At 39.6% G+C, this 21,902-nt stretch overlaps 1 protein-coding gene across 1 annotated transcript in view; it reads left to right on the top strand.

Annotated features, from left to right (window-relative positions):
• gpr45 (G protein-coupled receptor 45) overlaps positions 1-21,902 on the top strand; it is a 44,129-nt gene that overhangs the window by 11,159 nt on the left and 11,068 nt on the right. The window lies entirely within an intron of this gene.

The raw sequence follows: 21,902 nt of genomic DNA, 5'->3' as shown, positions 1-21,902 counted from the left end.
CTCAATTAGTCAGGGATCTTAAAATTCAGATTAAAAAAAAAATTAAAGATGCTAAACTGGTTTGCTCTCCAAAAGTCTAGTGAAACTCAAAACTTATTTCAAGATTCTAAATGCTTAATTTGGGATGAAAACATGATACATGAGTTGAAAAAAATATTTTAATCAGTTGAATGGCTCAGACTTGTAAGAAAGTAAAAACAATGTGGAGGAGACATCAAACAAATAAAACCACAACTCCTGACACAGTCACTCATCCTTAAGCCCCATTTTTATTTGCTTTAATATTAAAAACACTTTTTGGCACAGACACATTCTTGTAATCTGAAAAAAACGTCTTTATCATAATTTTGTCCCAAGTGCAAAAATCAAGATTGCAAAAGAAAGACACTACACATTTTTGCATGTATTATGTTTTCTTATTGTGCTTCAGACATTTTGTTTTCAAGTTACTTAATTTAAAGATTAAGATTTCAAATTCTTATTTAGAGGTTTATTGTCAAGGAAAAATAACTTGTTGCACAGATGGATAAACTCACTTGTTTTGAGATATATCTCATCAAATTTGATGTTTTTAATCTTGTATCTGGGCTCTGATTTTTTCAGTTTATAGATAGCCTTTCCAACAGTGTAAGGTATACAGACAAGAAACATTGTTGCAACAGGAAATAATCTACAAAACAAAATTTCCCCACACACACAAATAAAACAAGGGCTGGAACCAGGCCTTTATAGCCACCTCTTCAAAATAAAAGTAAGAGCTGAAAAAGGGGCATTTTGGATGTTAGGCACCCTGACCCCAGCTCTGCACATCCCTGGTTGACAGACCCAGTCTCTTCTGTGCACTGAACTAATATTCTGATATGGACAGAAGTCACTGCTCCATCATCAGTAGATTGAAGGTTATGATCTCTGCTGCTGTGACTCTGAATCCGAGCTGCTAATGACTTAAAGAGCGTATCAGCCAAGGCTCGTTTGTCGAGCCACTGAGGAGCACGGTGCTCTGAGTTGCTTCCTTAATTAGGGATTGGCTCAAACACATCTCCCTGTAGTCTCAACACATTACCAATACTCATGTGCATGACTCTATTAGTACTTAACACAGGTCCATGCGGACTGTACGTCATCCCAGAGCTGTCTGATAATGTAACGCAGAGGAGACGTCTTCCTCATGCATACAAGACAACGCATTTCTTATGTTTTACATTCGATCCATGCTCGTATGTTGACCTAATTCTGTTTGGAGGTCACGAGTTCACCTTCATCCCCTCAGCAGACGTTTCCAGCAGTCACAGACCCTCTCAGTCAAACCCAGATCAAACCCAAAGGCTGATCTGAGAGTAAATAATACATGACTCTCTTCACAGAGGAGAGGGTGCACGTTCAAACATCTTCCCTCATCTTCAAACGTCCTGCTGCTAGATTTTCTGACACTGCTAAGGCCAGGACGTACCTACTGTTAAAGGGCAATGCCACTCAATTTGGGATGCATTTGTCCTTGTCGTAGCAGAGTCTTTGAGCTGTGGAACATTTCCCGATACTCTTAAGTCCAGGAGAGGTAAGAAGATGTGCAACCTGGCTGCTGGAAGACATTTGGATATTTGTATTTCTATGCACTACAACACATAAATTTTAGTTGAGTAACATTGTTTTATTTTTTAGAAAGGCTGCTTAATGAAAGTCTCATTTTCTTTTCTACCCCACACCAAAAACAGCAACATGACTCTGCCGTCTGGACTCAAACTCTTATTTTCTATGCATAGTTATGAGGTGATCTCACTGAAGCTTGGTGAAAACCAACTTTGACTTGTGGTGAATAATTATCTCGGCTCTTTCAGAGGAGTGATTTTGCCAACAATGCAAAATGCTAATTGAGCTGCATGCTAACTTCTCTTGTCCAAGTCGTGGTCATTTGATTAGAACTAAATAATATTCCCTCTTCTGTGACCGGGACTGCAGACACGGGCACAGACGGCCGAGCGCTGGGTAGGACTCACAGTGCTGCTGCTCTTTGGCTGGTGATAAAGATTCAGCCGGTTCCTTTAGCTCCAAGTGTAGTCATGTGTATAATTGCTCTGGGACTGGAAATGCACCGTGTGTGAATATAAAGGAAGGGCCATTTAATAGGAAGCACTGTCCAAACAACATAGCTTCAGTTTGTCTAAATGTCCCATGTCACAGAGACGCCACAGAGAATGAAAGGAGGTTCATGATAGCGGCGAGCGGCTCTGAGACGGAGAGGAGCTAACAGGGAGGAACAAGAGGGGAGATAAAAAAGTGACAGAGGACGGCTAATAACGGCGGACTGTTAGACACAAGTTTACACCAGAAATACAATATTAAGCTTTTGCCTTATTTGTAAAGGATTTACATGACAGGAAGAAGAACGAGGGGGGGGGGGGGGGGAATATTTCGAGTGCTTGCTATTTACCCCATTGTTCAAAGGAAGGAAGTAGCATACAGCTTTCCATACACTTGATCTATGTTTTGCATGATGAACTTCGAGATTAATTCATATCTAATTCAGTCTTAACCTGTTTCTTCCATGGATGAGACTCCCAATACTAGCGGGGTCTGGAAAAACCATGCAGAATTTAAACAGAAGGTGTCAGAAGTGACAGGAATGAGCTAAAATGTCGCTCTCTTAAACCTGGAATAAAACAAAATACATTAAAGACACAAAGCAGCTTTTGTACCTGAAGAACAAAGATAAAAAAGTCAGTGAGAAAAGAACAACCCTGAGAGGATAACTGCCAACAGAGAGAGGATGCTGGGTAAAAAAGGTGGTTTGGGGGGTTTGTGTTTGAGTGACCTGCTAAATGTAAATGTTTCATTGATCGCAGGCAGAGACCCTGCTCCTATTGATCAGCTCAAGGCCAAGGGCAGGATGAGGCTGACAATTCAGACACTGACCTCTGCCACCTTGACCTTGGCCTAAAGCCAGAGAGCTGACCTCTCACCTCCTTCCTGTGACCTCTGACCCCCCAGGAGGCTCCAGATGTGACCCGTGCTGTGTATACTGGTGTTTACCTTTCTCCTGGATGGATTCTCCGAGCCAAAGGAGCAACTCGAGGGAGCTCAGGAGGAGTTTAGGTTAGAAAAAAGATTTCATTTTGGTGTTCGAGCATCTGAGAGGTGAGAGCACGGCATGAGAGGTGAGAGGTAGAGAGCAGGAAGACTCTGGAGCGAGGTAAGAATATTTCTACAGCGCCAAGAAGCAGGTGTAAGTCATAAGGTTAGTAGCAGCTCAGTGGTATCGATCTGGTAATTTAATTACATGAGCATGCATTAAACACACTCTCTCACACACACACATAGAGTCAGTGATGGATCACAGTCTCAGGCAGGCTTTGCTTTCTTTGTGTAAATCCAGCAGAAAGCAGGATTTTTATTTGGAAAGCTGAAAAGATGTTTGAATCTTAAAGATTTAAACACCGCTTAAAGTAAATTTGTGATTTTTAATGGAAGCACCACTTTAAGAACTCAATCCCATCACTTCTAGATTTAGTGCTGGACACTTGCCACCTTGCGAAAATGAAAATTTAAGCAAGTGTTTGTCTTATTTTGAGTTTAATTGATGTTTTTAGGTTTAATGTGAGCCACATTCACTTGACTAGTCCAGAAAAATTTCTTATTTAAAGTTATTAAAAGAAAAAAAATGTTGCCTGAATCGCTTGAAAATGCAAAAAATAGGATGCACAACATTTACTGTCTCCTGAAATAAGAAAAAGGAACTAAACATCCTTTTTTTTTTCTTACCCCTTTGGCAGTTTCAGGCATAATTTTGTCTTTTAATATCTTGAAATAAGACATTTTTTTTCTGTCTGGCGAATGCTGCTCATATTTAGCCCTATACAATATTTTGAACTAAAAACACAACATAAACACGTTTAGTTTTCAGTTTTTGCTGTTTTCCAGTTTTTGTTTTCTAACCTCAGTTGTAAATTTCTATCCTGGTGGTATCTTATACATATATATTTGAGAAAAAGAAATGAAATGATTTTGTCGTCTAACTACAGGAGAGAATTAAAGCTCCTGTTTTTTCCTGTTTCCTAATTTATAATACCTAAGACCTCTGCTGCGGAGTCAGGTTTACGTTTATGAGTGACACAACTTACTGTAGAAGAAACAAGAAAAGGTTCTTTGATGTAAAAAACATCTTGAACATGCGCAGAAAGAAATCTAGAAGATAAACAAAAGATATAATTTTGACCACAGGGGGCGCCATAACAACAATAACTGAAACCTCATTACTGGAGCTTTAAAATGTTTCTTAAAATTTCAAACAACACTTACTATGATATATCTGAGCCCAACAAATGTCCCTTTTCTTGCTGGTGGTGGTTAAAAACTCAGCCAGACGCAATCAATAGATCAGCAGGTTAAAGGTCAAAGGTCACGACTAAAGCATGTTGGTCTGTGTGTGTGCATGTATCTTCTCTTTGTGAAGGTGTTTTATTGAGTACAGGTGCCCAGGTTAATGCATATTTATTCACATTTAATCATCAGATTTTAGATTTTCTAGAGATGCATGTCATTAGAGTTAAATCAGTGTGTGTTGAAGATGCTGGGTGTTGTGTGTGTTATTGATCACAAGGCAACATGAGCCTCTGAGAAGTGATAGAGAGGAGGAGATAAATGATAAAAGCAGGAAATATATTTCACTTAGAGGAATAGTTTTTCTTTGATTGTCTTTAGACTAAAAAGAAATAGTGACTGAAGCAATTAACTCCACTGATCTCTGCAGTCACACCTGCAGCACAGAAAGCTCCATCACAACAAGGAAGCAGGCTTTTAATTGTCTTGTTATCCCGTCCTGGTGTGTTAAGGCCTTGGTACTGTAAGTTCATAGCCCCATCCCGTCTCCACACTGCGCGCTCAGTGCCTTTATCAATTTACCCGAGCCCAGAACAAAGACCTCCGTGTTCAAACAGCAATTATTCTCTCATCTCCCGAGGCATCAGCGCAGGCCTAATTGGATTTAAATGAACCCCCAAATTTCCCTTTGTTACAGCAAATAATATGCCAAGCTTTTTAATTAAGATCCGATACAAGCCTGCACGGAAGGTCTGCTGCTGCTTTCATGTCCGTAAGAGGAGGCCGGAGTGAGAGTGGCGACGGTCGGTGCAGAGTATGACTCTCTGGGAGGGTGTGTGTGGAGGGTGTGGGTGTATCAGTCAATTTAAAGAGCTCCAATGATTGATTTACTTCATGCAGTCATGTGGAAGCAGTTTGTTTCTGTGCAAACCCCTTCTCGGTATCGTGTGGTGGAAAAAGATGCTTTTAGCCACAGTTGAGCAGCCTTTAAACTTCCCATAAATGTGAGTGTCCGCTTCAAATCAACACAAGAATGGACCAGCCAGGTAGCGTCTGTGTCAGCATTCATTAAGGTGGTATTTTGATTTCACTTCTCACCAAGAGGAGACAGAGGCATGCCGTCCAGACTTATATAGACTCAAAGGTTTAGGCCGGTTTCAGTCCCGCCATCAAAACTGTGGATCTAGTTTAGAGCATCTACTGTATAAAATATAGACGTAGTCCCCAGGATGTCACTTGTCTGTTCCTGAAACAGTGAAATGAAGCCAATCAGCAGATGCGACCATATTGGATATGACGCAGGCTTTGAGCCTCCTTTCTGACAGCTATAGGGCGTCCTTCAGTTACGTGAGCTGAGCTCTGTCTCTGATTGGACAATCAAACGATCTTAATTTCTTCTAAACCACAGAGTTAGAAAAAATTCATCCACTATACAGTGTGTGCCAAAAGCAATATTAGTGTTTCAAATCCCGCTGTTTTTTGAACCAGGCTGTAAATATGTTTTTAACGTTGTAAAAGTCTATTTTTAGGGCTTGGTGTGTACATGGTTTTTGGTCTTTCTGCAGCTAACCTCATGCGGATTCTCGATGAACAGCAACTTTTATTTTGTCCGCATAGTCTTCATTTTTCTAAAGCTGATGTTGTCCCTTGGTTTATAATGGATTTGATATCTTGAGGTATCTTGAGGCAGTTTTTAAGTCTTGAATCTTGGTTATAGCTGCATAGCCTAGCTGGCTAACGCTATATGACAAGTGTTGTTGCTCTGAATAGCTGATGCGTCCAGAGGCATTTCAGTCTGTGCCAGATAATAACGCCCCTTAGAAATATAACAGCATGGAGAGGATCCAGACTGATTAGCATTTGTGAATTAATTTGTCCTTGCCAAACTCGAGCTTTGCCAATGTGTCAAATAATTAGACGTAATGTCAAATCATACACTCTCGAAGATGCGTGTCCAGCAGTTCGTTCTGTAAAAGAATAAACTTTTCTTCCTCAAAGCGGAGTCCTCGTTCTGCTCAGAAACCACAGGTATCTCTCCGTCTTAGAATAAGGTTTCAGTCCGGCTGCATGTGTACCTCAGGCACAATGCTAAAGTTGTGACATGTGTTTAACAGATGCTTCAGCACACAAAGGATCCTTCACTTTTGGCAAAGGTGTACAGACGCTCTGAGTGAAATGTGCCGAGTCTGTCAGTACGGGTGTCAGCCGCTGCTCTCGGACTTTATGATGACAGTGATCATCTCGCTGCTTCTAAAATGATTAGACTGCGATTAAAGGACGCTCTCTCAGTGCTGTCTGGGGAAATATGATGGATTGATTGATCTCTGAGAGCTTCATGAAAGCAGCTGCAACAGGAAGTCATCAGTCAGCCAATGGGTGTCATGAATCATTCAGCCTCTGACTCCATCGCTTTGTTGAGTCAGCCTATCACATCCAAGGATTCAGGTGGATAAGAAAGAGACTTCTCGTGCAGAAAGATGTTTCTGTTGCACATTTTCTGATGATGTGACGCTGTTAAAGTCTTAAATTAATGTCACTTGCTATTTTGTCTCTTTCCTTTTGAATGGCCTGCGAAAATCTCCTCTCAGGAGTTTTAACTTCATAAATGCATGGATTCAAATCTTGCTTGATTGAGGAAACCTGGAGAGATGATTACAGAGCAGGGAACCATTTCTAACTCTGCACACACTTAAGGTCACTTCCATTAGCTGAGCTGATTACATATTCACATTAAACATATATGTTTTACCTGCATTTGCATAAGAAAGACTAGGAAATATAAAAGTAAGCTAACAAAGTATTAGCTCCCCCAGTGTTTAAAATTGCTTTTCTCGTTTGGAAACGAGCCACTTCGTTACACGTGTGAGTTTATATTCACAGTGTAAATGTGTCAACGTCACAGATCTGAAACCAGACGCACTTTAATCACGCAAAAAGACCATGTGTGTAGAAGTGTGAGAGTGTGTTAGTGGTGAATAACACACACACAGAGCAGAGTGCAGCGCAGCAGCTGAAAGCGCCGCACCGAGAGACTGATCAAGAGTGAACGAAGCCGTGACACTTCCAGTACTTTCCTCTCCCTCTCTGTTTTCAAGTCGGACGAATTGGGCTCTTATTCCAGGAGGTAAAGCCCAACAGTTCCGTGCGGTTTGTGAGTGAATTAATCATGATGATTAATTGGCTTTCAAGTTAAATATCCAGTGAGCGATGTCAGGCTGCCAGACATCAGGGCTAAATTGACAGGCCTTTAAGGAGAAGCAGATTGATTTACACAGCAGCTAATGAATCCCCCTCCACCCAGAAGGGGAGGAAAGGTAAACAAGTCTTTTCTTTTTCCTTCATCCCATCTGCCTGGTTTGAGTGCACTTTGCTCTGCGTATTGAACTTTAGTCTTGTTTCGAGACTCCAGATAGATTTCTCCTTTGGTTTGTGTAACAGGACAGAACGACAGAGTCAGTGGGTCGGAGTCAGAGCTGCAGGGTTCTCCATGGATCTTCATGGATTCTGTTTTCTGCATCCTTGAATGAATTAATCTACTTCTGAAATGTTCCTGGTGGCAAGACTTTTGAAACTTTTGGGTGGGATGCTCCGATATCGATCAGGGGTATCAGTTATCGTTGTATTTATGGGCACCTTTCACATTTGAAACCATACGGTACCAATTCCTGGTACCTGGCAATCGGTACTCAACGGTACCAATTTTTCGGTACTTTTTTATGTTTATGTGGTAAAAAAGATAAATTTGTTTAATAATAAAATTTCTCTTTTTTTGATTTAACATATTTATTCTTCAATATATAACGTTCCAATGCAGTGTCCATGTCCAGCACGGAAGAACGTCGACTCTTCCTCTCCTTCACAGTCACAAGGATGCACTAGGTAGCTAAACATGGTACCTTTTGATTTTACGTGAATCGGGACCTGGTACTTTTGACAGAATTCGGTTGGTACCCATAAAAGTACCGGTACCCATCCCTAGGTGTATCGGTGCCACTCAAGGCTCAATTGGTATCGGTGGAAAGAGATCCATAGTGCCGATCCAGGCAAACAGCTCTATGCCTTTTATTTTCGTTTTACCAGCGCTCTTTGCTACTTGATTTGAAATGTTGCTTCTGATGCACTTGCTTTGTTTCTAGCTGCATTACCAGTCAACAGGGTATAAAAGTTTACATTTGAAAACAGGGATGCACCTATCCAGCTTTCCTGGTACGGATACCGATACGGATACCAATACCGATACCTGGGCTTTGGTATCAACCGATACTGATACCAACCCAATACCAGTGTTAAATAATAACCTGCATGCTCTACCAGGGATATTTTTTGAGTAAAAGACAAAAAAAAAGTACTACATGGAACAACTGAAGTTGATATTTATTTGAACTATAAGTGGTTAAATGTTGAACAGTTGTTTGGTTAAAAAATGCTTCAGAATTTAGAAATGACTATTTGATTGTAAAATTTTATACCTTGTAGACTAAATCATAGTACAACCTTAGTGTCAAGTTTGGACCAATCCTTTCCCACTGATACCTGATCCGGCTTTGAGAGGCTGGATCAGCGCAGATACCCAATACCAGGATCGGATCAGTGCATCCCTCTTTGAAAAGAACTTGTGTACATTCTGAAGTATTGCTTTGATGGTAAACATTTAAATATTACATAGTTTAAATAAATTTTAACTTCAGCAATTCCATTAACTAATTTTTTGCCTTTTACCCAAAACATTACCAGTCTTATCCCACAGTAGAGCATGCAGGTTATTATTCAACGCTGGTATTGGTTTGGTATCAGTATCGGTCGATACCTTGGCCCATGTATCGGTATTGGAAACAGAAAAGTTGGATCGGTGAATCTAGGGCTGCACGATTATCGCAATCGTAATCGCAATGTCAGCACATGCAATTATGTAATCGCAAAAGAGGATATCACAATCGCAATCGCAATGTCAACACATGCAATTCAGATTTTTCTCCATGATAACCAAGCAAGTCTGTAGACTCATCATGACACAACTTTTTTTATTAAATCGCAAGCACAATCGCAATCGCAATATTGTCCACCTTATCGCAAATCGCACCTTTTCCCCAAATCGTGCAGCACTAGGTGAATCCCTTGTAGGATCTAACAATGTGATGGAAAAGAGAGATAACATGTTCGTGCAGCACCTGTGCTACCAGCTCTGTTACACCTGGACTAAGCATTTCTGATAATTTTGGACTCGGTTTACAGGCCATTTCTGCAAAGATATCAAAGTTCCCTGCATACGCTGCCTATCTATCTCTGCATGAAACTAGTTCATGTCTGTGTCAAATCCCTTCCCATACAGTCGGTGCTCCAAAGTAGGAGTTTTAAAGGTACCACAACAGAAGAGGAGGATGTTTTGTTGTATCGTCTCATTATACAAACAGTGGAGAGAAGAGAGAGATGCTCATAAACTTTCATCACAGCGGGAGCTCGGAAAACAAAATATCAGACAGCAGCAGCACAGGGGTCATACTTTGCTGTGGTTAAAAAACAGACTGACACGTGTGTATTCACCGAGCGGCTTGTGAAAACGGCTCCAAAAGTTAGGAGCAGTGCTGGAGCATGTGAAGAGAAAGATAGAAGAAGTTGAAGACTTAGAAGTTTTTCTTGCACCCACAAGGAAATAATTGTTAGCCTTCAGTCAAACAACACTTGTGACTTTGAAGATCAGGAGCAGATAGACGCAGTCTGAAGTCATGTTCAGGCTTCTTTAGGAAAACAAAGCAACAACAAATTGTTCTGATGTCAGAGCTGGAAATGTTCAGACAGGATTTATTCTCCAATCAGTTCAGGTTTACCTTTTAATGTCTCCTGCAGAGCTTTTGTCCATTTTTGTATAACTGTCACATTATGAAGATTTACTTTTTAACTGTTAAAACAATAAGTGTGGACTGAGTGAGTCAGACTTTAAGAGGATTTTAAACTGAATCTTCCTCCTTGCGAGTATCACTTCATTTCAGGATATATGCAACGACGCAGGGATGCACTCCAACATTCATAGATATGGTATATATCCTTTGCTATTTTGTCTGTCTCCATAAAAAGCAGTTTTTCATAATTTCCATGATCCCATCCTGTATCCACTCGTTCCCTGAAAGGTCACGGCTGGTGAGGAGCAGGAACTGGAGTACTCGCTGTGTTTTGATGTTCGGTGCTACCTATTCCCTTTCTCTAACCCCCTGAGCCCCTCTGATCTCCTCTGCAGCTCATTAAAACACCCTCTCCACCTCCGCATTAGCATCAGAGTCATGGTCAGACTGCTTTGTGTTATAAGGGTGGAAAACAATATCAATAACAACAACAAAAACAATAGTAGCCTTTGGTCCAGGGAGGAGAGGTCTTTGATAATGTACATCAAAGCGAGACGTGAAGTAGGCTGTGTTTTCGTTGCGTGCATGCCAAGGTTGTCTCTGATCCTGCTCGTGTGGTGTTAGCTTCAGGTCTGACAGGGGAAGGTGAGCTGCTGCTGTACAGGATGTGGTTTTAAAGGTGGCGAGTCAAACACTGAAACCAGCACACACTGGTCACAGGTTCAAGATGTAGCCCTTGAGGGACATATATAATCCTCACTAAAGGATGTAATCCAACATGATGTGATGTGCAATGCAATGTGAAATAGTAGGTTACAATGACGCGGCAACCTCTGGTCTTAAGAATATGAGACAATGCTGAAGTGCTAAAATCTGCTGTTTCTCGAGTGTCCACTTGAGGCTGGCTCCGGAAGTACTGGAGGCCACATACACACCAAGCCAAAAGAAGCCTTTTTCAAAACAGAAATTAATTCATTTACAGCCTGGTTCAAAAATTTTCTCCTGTCTGAATCTCTAATTTTTCTATTGACACGCACTGTATGAGGGGTACGATTTTTTTTCTAACTCGGAGGTTCAGAGGATATTTAGATCATGCTCACCCAATCAGAGCACAGCTCAGGTCACGTGACGGAAAGTCACCCAATAGCTAAACTCAAATAAAAACTCTGCGCTAGCCAATATGCTTCATTTTCTGTTTCAGAAACAGGCGGGTGACGTCGGTAAGACTACATCCATGTTTTATAGAGGGATTATTTGTTTATCAACAACAGGGGGTGCACGACTTGGGTGCAGAAGCACTGCGGAGTGTAATGGTTTGTCAACAGATGTGGAGGAGTTGACCACCAAAAAACACTTTTTTTAACTTAATGTCAAGATCCGCAAGTGGACAGATATTAGGTGGACAAACGTTTTTAGCAGAGAAACCTAGCGTGTACCCAGAGAGGAAACACAACTCTCACTCGATGCTCATGACTGCATTATCCGTGGAAACTTATCAAAATGTGACAGACCAGGATGTAAACATTGTTTCATAATATTCCCTTATTTTACTTTGGTCATAAAATCTGATTCTGTTAATCATAATTTATAGGATCACTCATTTTTTACTGTCCATATTGAGTCCATGTTTGGTCAGAACCTCAGCCCCAAACCAACTTTTTCACTGAATAAGCAAAGTCAAATCTGTATTTTGAGTATCAGCAGTTATTTTTTCTTGTTTGCAGTCAAACCTGGTGAACTAAGGTTGGATAAAGACTGCACATTAAATTTCACACACGCAGACATCGCTGGTGTTTCAGTATAAAGTGTGACCCTGTTAACTGGTGACTCTCGGCCGTTAATCACAGCTGCCATTAGCTGAAAAGTTAGCATGGCCGCTATTAACGCTGAAACACCGGTTGCGCTGTAACGGTTGAAACTTGACAGAAGTTGCCTCTATTGTGTAGTATTGTTTTTGACAGCTGTCCACAGAAAAAACATACATTTACAGGTTGAATTTAGTGTTTAAAAAACACTAACAATCTGAAAGAATGGAGCTAAATGCTGCTTCTGCGGTCGAGATGCGTGCGCATCTTTATGATGACGTAGACTGATAATCCCTACAGTCCATGGTTACAATGCAATGTAACACAAAGCACTCATATACAAGGTTCAAAATAAACAATGCTGTATAACGATATGATGTATGGGACAGGAAACCACAATGCAGTAAAATATGTGATATGATACTCTAGTGTGCGATTGGATAGGATGTGATACAATACAATACGAAACAAAGCAGTATATAACAAAATCATACATTATCATACAATATGATACCATGCACTATGATGTTATATCTTAAAATACAACACAATTATGTGCCATAGGATACGATGTGGTACTGTACGGTTAAAAATGTAAAATAGTATGATTTGATATGATATGATATGATATGATATGATATGATATGATATGATATGATATGATATGATATGCAACATTTGGATACAGTACAATTTGATACAGTACAATACGATGGTACTGGATACAATGTAACATTATGTGATATGATATATAATACTAAGATATGTTATGATGGTATTTGATACAATACAATATAACATGTTTATTATAAGACAGATAATTTTCTGCCGTTTTGGAGAAATTTGAATTTCCCTTGCTCCTCTCATGAGGATGATTCATGAATAAAGTCATGATGGGTTTTAAGAAATCAGTCTGTTTGCTGTGCACATCACTATCACTTTCCATAAAGCTGTGGTATCGTTACGTTGCCATGAAGCCCCCGTGCTTTCGTGCTCTATAACAGCACTTTCTGACTGCATCCCAATCAAGAGTAGGACTATTAAGAAAAATGAGAAGTACATCTGCAAAGTGCGACACGCTGAATATTTCTGTGACGCTGAAGAAGTACAACATCTTTCCAAACTTGCACTTAAAATAATCAGCATGATATCCCTCCTTAAAACATTAAATGTGTTACTTTAACACAAATTTAAAATTATTGGGCTTCTAAAATGAGCTTTTGTGAGAAATTTTAACACATAAAGTGTGCACACTTGTGATGTGAGCTTCCCCACACTGTGCAGTGAATAAGTGTTAGTACCACAGCTGCACGACGCCATTTACCTGCTGAGTTTAAAAGTATTCATCCTGTCTGCTTAATTAGATTCCACTCCAAGGTGTCTTGATTGATGTCTCAGCTGATCGGTGTGTTTTAAGATAAGATGTGTTCATGTTCTTTTGTTTCGCTGCTCTTGAGCTGCTCAGATAATTCAGACATGAATGAACAAATATGTCATTATTAAATTACATGACAAAACATGCAGTTATAATCTCCTGGAAGCCAGCGTAACCGGCCACATTAATGTTTAAAAATACCACAAAGCATTCAGCCACTTGTATCAGGAATCACTTAATATTTCAGAGTGTGATACGTCCGTCCTTTCCTCTAAAGCCACCTGAGAAATCATCTGAGTCACAGAGAGCCTTTATGAGAGCGTGGAGCTTCACACAGAAATCTGTCCATTCATGAAAGACTCAGAGCCGGCCAGACTGAGCCAGACTGAAGCCTTCTGGGACTCCCACTGTTTGCCTTGGCTCAGCACCGGACCTGGGTACAGGGCTGCAGTTGTGCAGAGCCACAGGCTGCAGAGCTGCAGGTATTTCCTGACTGAGTTTCTCTGTCATGGTGTTTGCAGCAGGACGGAGAGGGACTCTGAGAGAGGGGACGGATCATTTCATATTAGATGCTGTTGTGGGAGGACACAAATGTCGTTGCAATGTGCTGGTCTTTTATTTCCACTTCATGTGCTTTCACAAACTCTGAAAGGAAATTAAAATCTCATAGACTTCCTTTCTTCTAATCCAACTTCCATGTCTTATTTTCTGCAGACATTCAATCCCTACTCTCTTTTTTTCTTATATCTAAATACTCCAAACCCTCTGACTATCATCCTCCCTCAATTTCCTCTGTCTCTTTTTTTCCAGATGTTTCCCGTTTCTTCCCGTGCCTGTTAGCTTAGCATAAATATGCAGCTTGTAACAGGCTATCATTCCCTGGACATCTTCCACCATTATGTTAATGCACACAGACACTTAGGAACAGGTGAATTTCAGGGCTGGGACACACCTGCAAGCACCTGTATGCTCACAAGTGTGGTAACACCCTGGTGAGGATGTATCCTCGGTGCTGTTTGGTGCCACTTTGGCCCCTTTCAACTGATCTACTGGGATTAATGAATGTAATTTTCACACATTAACTTCCCCTCTTTACTCGTGATGTGCTGAACCACCGCAGCGTTTAACTGGCGCATCTGTCCGTCGGGTGTCATCGTTCAAATCACAGCAGGGGTTTCTAATTGACTATTGTTCCAGCTGATAAACACGGCTCCTTCTTTTCCTTTTCCCTCTCACTTTTGCTGTGAGTAATTCCACCACATCAAGCGCTGTTAAGAAATTGATGTGTGTCCCTGAAAACTTCTCATGCCTGATGACTCATCTTTAAACTCGGCTGTTGACTGAAGAGCAATTTTGAAGCAGCACATCACAGAGATTTCAGACATGTGGCCAAACCTCAGAGAGATCTGCCTTTAAATTTGAATTTGTTGTTTGTGTTGGTCTCATATTTTTCCGTCTCTGTGAATGAGGACTTTGGAAATGGATGTACTTTGATCATTTCCCCTTTTTTTTCCTCTCTCCCTCTCCCTTGTTCTTTCTCTTACACACTTTGTCTCTCCTCTCTCTCCGTCTCTTCTCCGCGGCTGCCTCCTGCTTCTGATTTAAGCACACAGCAGGGGGTTGTGGGTAAGAGACTCACACTGCGAAGGATCTCTCTGACTCAGGGAGAGCTGAAGGTCAAACACGCTCATGATCAGAACCGCAGGATGACACTGAAGAGGTGGAGTAGAATGAGTGTGGGGATGAAAGGCACGCAGAGAAGTTTGTCTTCTCTCAGCAGCGTTCAGACTGCTTCACTCAGTAAACACAACAGGACGAGCTGGGACTGACAGCATACCTAGTCTGTGGCTTTTAAACTCTGCACTCAGATTTACAGTTAACTGAGAAAGAGTTGAGATAGTCCAGAATAAGACCTCAGGATTAGTCTTCCAATTTTTTTTTTTTTGGTCAAGGTCTTGTTTATTGTTTTTTAACAAGTGTAGAAAAACTGGCATGTACACATGAATAATGTTTCAGTTTGAACTGAAAAACATAGCTCTAACCGAGCCCCTTTCCCCAATGTACCTCACACAAAGAGAAATAAATAAATAGATAAAAATAAAGAATGATAAAAAAGTTAAATAAAAAAGATTGTCAAAGACAAATTGAAGTAAATACAAAAATTAGATAAACAAAATAAGCCAATAATATGCATGTACACATCCTAAAAAATACACACATATACACATGTATGTCCAAATATACACATACAATGTACAATAAGAGTTAATAAACACACAAGTGAGTAAATAAAGGGTTACCTAAGATATAAAGGATCATCAGCTCTAACCCATTATGTCCATTGCATTCATTTTTTTTATATAAAAGTTAAAAAACATTGCCAGATAGAATAAAATTTCTGGGCACTGCCCCTTGTGGTGTAACGTATTTTGCAAAGAGCTGATTTTGAGCCTTTAATTGTATTAATTTCATTTATCACTGAAGCCGAGGATTAGGCAACAGATGACACAAAACTATATCTTATGACAGGACACAAAATAAAAATATGTTACCGTACGATACAAAAGAAAAAAACAAGACAGGGTATGGTGCAGTACCTGACAATGCGCTGTGTTATAATTAGGGCTGTCACTTTAACACGTTAATTAGATTAATTGATTAATTAAATTATAAAATTAAAAAAAGAATAACTCATTGACTGCAAGCCATTTTCAGAACATCTTCAACGATCTTTCAAGACCCAAATAATATTGTTTGCTATGACGATGTAAACATCAAAACTACTGCGTTCCTCTTGGGCGCTCCCATAGACTGTATATAGTGTGGACAGTGTGGCTCTGCCAGTTACCATTGTGCGGTTTTGAAGCAAAAATTCCCCCATCACAGGCACAGAGGACTTGAATACAAGACAGCCAAATTAAATCTTTAAATCAACACAACAATCAGATGTGAAAAACATTTCTACGAGGAGAATACATTTTTTTAAGTTTGACTACAGCCCATCTGGAATGGCTGGAAAGCCAGATTTTTTAACCTATACTGCAGCCAGCCACCAGGGGGAGCAGTTTTTATGGAGACCTCACTTCGAGCAGAGCAAGCAGACGTCCATTTTTTTACGGCCTTTGGGTGCTCCACCCTTTGATCCTCTCCATGATCTCTGTCGTTTTTTCTCACAATCGCGCTGCTCTTTCTCTCTGACCTACCATAACACATCCTCAGTTTGAGCGTGAGCTGTCCAAACTTATCAGACTTGCAGCGTTTTGCCATGCCTCTGTCGTCTAACATCTTCTCCTCATATCCATGCTGATCTCTCATCCAAAGAGCGCAGCGCTCTTACCCACAGTGGTTTACGAGCAAGATTTTGATTGACAAACTCTGTCAGACCCCGCCTCCCCCTGCTGAAAAACATTATTTACTTCTATGGACGCAGTAAACGGTTGTAATTGAATTAATTTCTACATACATCAATGACAACGAACACAGACATATTAATATTAGCCAGTTGAAGGACCCATACATGGCAGCGACACCTCACTTCACACATGCACAGCTTATCAAACCAAACAAAGCCGAGGTGACAACAGAAATGGAGGGGACAATTGTGAGTGAGGCTAGCAAATTTTTTCTAGGGCCTTTGAACTGCAAGTTTATTTACAAAAAAAAAATGAAGATGGGGCAGTCAACAAAATCATTTTTTGAAGCTTATGTAAAAAAGAATTTTCATATCACCGAAACTGCTCCAGCCTGACATATCATTTTAGAATATATAATTTTTTGGACAAGATGCCCTGACTTGGGTTTTATTCAATCACAAAAATAAACTGCAGATTTACAAATCTTCTCTTCTTCATGTATTCATTTGATCAGTCATGCACTACAATTTTGTAATATCCTAGAATTCAAATTCTTTATTTGGGAAACCTTAAGCAGGTATGAGATTATAATGTGATTAATCAGATTAATCAATTACAAATCCTCTAATTAATTAAATTAATTTTTCAATCATCTGACCGCACTAGTTAGGATATAACATGACAGTGTACGGTACAAACATACCGTACAAACATTGGGAAAATATGACTATAGTCTGTAGACATCATCATCATCATCATCATCATCATCATCATCATCATGATCATCATTCAACTTTTGAATGATGGGCTGGTGTTTGGAAAGGGAACTAAATTTCAAAAATCGGAAATATCAAAGACTTGCAATTTAAGTCGAATTGGCACCCCAAAAATCATTCCAGCCCTACTGGATACGATGTGATGTAATATGAGATATGACATTCGTACGGCACGGATGTCACAGTACAGCATGGAAGTCATGGCATGACATGGCCACACAGGTGTCACGATACATGTGGTACAATTTGATACCACTGGATATAATATGATGTTATGGGACATTTATATGATATAAAACTTTATACTGCAATGACACAGATCACAAAACACTGATAGTTTGGTCACTAAAAACCTTCCATATCCAAAAACTTTTTGAAATTGCATATTTAATCCATTATTGTAAAAATAAAAACTTATATTAAGGTTAGGTTTTATATAAAACTTCACAAAAAAAGAATGTTTGATCTGTTTTCTAGATTTTTTTGCCCCTGAAGTGACTAAACCAGGGAAGGACGGTATCAGTAAAGGCAGATTCATTCAGGAAACAGCAAAATGTGCACATAGGTTGTCTTTTTTTAAAACTGTACAGCTATTTGAAGTATCCAAAGACTTTTCTTCTGTTGTTGTATTCCCACAGCAGTGGGTCGCCTCTCTGCAGTAACTCTATTAAGGAAATTTTGGGCCATAAAGTTAGGGAACCACTGTACTTTACTGTGCATAAGATAGAATATGGTATGCAGAAATAGGGTATAAAACAGTACAATCAATAGAATAATATAATACCATCCCACATACTATGAAAAGATAAGACATGAGTGGTATCTCATTGTTTGATTGATTTGCATCTCCAATATTATCAATAACTGATTGAAAACTTTTTCAAAGTGAGATCTGTTTCTGACTGTAAAGACAGTAAACAAACTTTATAAATGTGGAAATGCATCAACAACAACAACAACAGCAGCAGCTCTCTCTGGTCAGGTGATTTTTTACTGTAACTGACTGACAAAACAAATAAGAACAAGAGCAGGAACAAGCTGCAAAAATCATCTGCTTCCTTGAATGGAAAACTCCTGGAGCCCAGATGAAGGTTTTCTTTTCTTCTTTTGCAATTTTTTTGTTGGAAGCATTTGCATATTTCAAAAGTCTACCAAAGAAAATAGCCCAGGGGCAGAAATGGACCGATCTGCATATTGAAGACTGAACAGAGGGCAAAGAGAGGAAGACAGACGGAGAGAGAAACAGAGAGGGGGAGCGGACGTGTCTGTGTGAATGATTTGATGAGGATCTAAAAGAAAAAATAACGTCAATTAGCAGACGCTGTTGTGTTTGTTATGCTGGATTCATTGCAGTTTCACGATAACTACTGCAGATCCTTGGCTTAGTTGTCAGGGCGTTTTAAGGAGGGAGAGGTAGAGAGCAGGGAGAAAAATGTGCATCATAAGAAGGCCTCTTCACCCAGCTTCCTTCATGAATAACAAATAGAGAGGCAGCTCTGCGACCAGCCAGCACAACACATGAAAAACATTACTGCATTCCCCGACCCGTCTGGTTTCTTACATTGTGCTGCGAGGCTCGAAACATTCAGCTGCTTTTTGTACAGTTTCAGTGTTTTACTGCGTCTCGGATCATCGAGTTACAAGTTTTATGACCCATGGAATAAACAGCCACTCTCATTTATTGACTGATTTTCTTTTTATGTCAGAAAAATCTTCAAATGTGTCACTTAGTGATCAATTAAATCCTCATGATAACTTTTAGGCTAACATTAATGTTTGTAGTACATCCCTCCACATACAGTGACACCTATTTAACTGCACATGCTAAATAGTATGGAGTCATTAACTGAGTACAAATACTGAACATAAAACTACTGATATGAAGGAAACTTAGGGGGAAAAAAGCTTGATATACACTTTAAAGCTCCTGCAAGGAACTTTGTGCCAATTTTGGCGCCCTCTGCTGACAAAAATTTACATCCTGTCCCTGCAGTGGTTCAGTTGACAGAAGATATTATTCTGCACATTTCAGCATTCAAACATGTTATTTATTCTAAATTCTTGCTGATGAAAATGTAAAAAAAAAAAAAAATTCAGTGTGCTTCAAAATTCTCCAGTTTGTCACCTACCCCCTAGCGGAAGTTCAACGTGTTAAAATCAACTAAAAAATAGAAAAAGACTGTTTTTGCCGAAGATGTCTGCTTTTTTTAAGTCATAAAGAAGCCTTAACATTTATTTTAGTCTGTTTTTAACAACCTGTGAAAAACTCCTCACAGGAGCTTTAAGCACCAAAGGGGAATTTCCTCCTTTTTTGTAAACTGCAGGTAAAAAATAAAAATCCTTACTTCAGTGCTATACAATAAACACATCATGCATTTCTTAAATTTTCTGGTTGTAGTCCAGTGTTTTCCATTGCCTATTCATGGCTCTGTGATGTTTTATTGTGACTAAGGTGAGAGACTGCAGATGTTAACCAGCTTTAAGCCAGCTCTGCTACAGAAGGTCAGATTATAGAATTTTGTTTCGTATTATGGTTGAAAACAAATGGCATACATCAAAGTAAATTAAGTGAAACTGAAAACTTAGAATATTTTTTTCAGATCTAATTTTAATCTTACTCTGCAAAGATCCTCTTGTTTTCAGAGAACTTCTGTATGCTTGAAATATAGGATTTTTTGGTGGTGTGAAAGTGGAGAAAAAAACAGTCTTGAGTAAAATTTAATGTTCCCCAAAGTTTTAGACTACATCATCATAGAGAGGTAGTTGATGTTAGTTAAACCAACTCTTTCAGCTTTTGCCTTCAGGACAAACACTGTCTGTCCTCTGTACAAAGCGGAATGTGTAGGAAAGAGCATTTTCCTGAGATGCCAAAAGAAAGGTCCTATAATACTTTGCTTGAGTGAAATAGTGAAACTAAATGTGATATTCATGGGGCCAAATCCCTGGTGGTTCCCCTGCTTCGTGTCCTCATGTGTTGTTTTGAACACGTTTACTGATTTAAATGTGTCACCTTGAGATGTTACCCTGTGTTTGTGGTAAGATATTTTTGCACACAAGTCAAAGATAAATTTGCCAAACCAGAAACCAAATAAGATTGCGTGTGTTTTACTACCCAGCAAAGGTTAAAAACCCATCATCATGTCTTATATTTACAATAAAATGTGGCTGTACAGAAGCAAACAAGAAACCAAATGTGAGCCACACTGTGGTGTTTCATCCATGAAACATGAAAATTTACATAATAAACTTAACGGTGATGAAGTCTCTTCCCTTGTCCTGTACTAAAATTAATTGAATGAACTATTCTGAAATGTTTGACAAATCCTTAAGTGTGCAAAGACTGAAAAAAGGAGTAAAAGTTAAAACAAACTTTTTGGGTTCAAATAGTTTAAAAATTTTAGTTTTGCAGTGCATGTAGGCTGAGCTATTTTAAAAAGCTGATATAAGCAATTAGTTAAAATCTAACCACCAAGTTTTTACAGGAGACTACACCAGCAAGAGAAACATTTAAAAATATGCCTTTTCGTTTGGATCTTGGTGTATTCTTCCAGCTGGGATCTTACTTTCAGTTTGTGTTCATTTTAACAATTTAAAAAGCGTTGAAGCTGAATTTCTGTTTGTTTTTTCCACTGCACACAGTTTTGTGCTGTGAAATTTGTTCTGACAGCAGCAGTTGAGCTGAATTGTTTTTGTCCTTTTCCTTCAAAACTTGAGAACGTGTTTATTCCAAACTCCATCAGCTGTGTTTTCACAAACTGCATCTGCACTACTCTGCGAATTTAATGAAAACTGACTTCATCTGAGCTTATCTGCTTTAAAGAAGCTCAGCTTAACGACACAGCGGATCTAGAATAACAAAAACTCTGCTGACAAATCATAAAGCATATTTTTCACTTCTACAAACTGCATTTCTTCTTCCAAACTTTGTACAAACAGCTCTGGAGGCAGTGTAGGTGTGTTTGGGTGCAGTGATAAAAGTCTGTTTCACTTGCAGATTGGGCAAACACATTTCTTCTGACCATTTATCTTTTACCTTTTTGGAAACCATCCAAGACAAATCCGCTGAAAAACATAAATTAGCACATTTATAAGGCTGCACCTGGTCTCTGCTCTGCTCACTAAACTTCCTGCGTCTGAGTCCATGTTTCACTCTCTGAAGGCCTTGAAATCCGAGGCGAAATCTGCCCAAAACACGTTTATTTAACATGCAGTCCATAACGTGAGCGGCGTGAAAAAGATCCAGCTTGTTTCCTGAGGATGGAAAGTATCATAGTGGTGATGGTTTGTGCGCTCGGTTCAGCGCCGTGCGTCACGCCACTGTGGCCTTTCCTTTACCATGAGAAAAGCTGAGCGCATTAAGATGCACGACGCGTACAAATCTACTATGTGCCCAAAGAAGACTTAAGTATCCTTGACATCAGCCTCAGTTGATATCAAAGAGA

Source organism: Halichoeres trimaculatus, unplaced genomic scaffold, assembly GCF_033239565.1.
Source record: "Halichoeres trimaculatus isolate MK-OKI-2021-1 unplaced genomic scaffold, fHalTri1.1 fHalTri1_scaffold_19, whole genome shotgun sequence".
NCBI classification, from domain to species: domain Eukaryota; kingdom Metazoa; phylum Chordata; class Actinopteri; order Labriformes; family Labridae; genus Halichoeres; species Halichoeres trimaculatus.
Note: the sequence above shows the minus strand (reverse complement) of the source record. Positions and strands in the feature narration are given on the sequence as shown.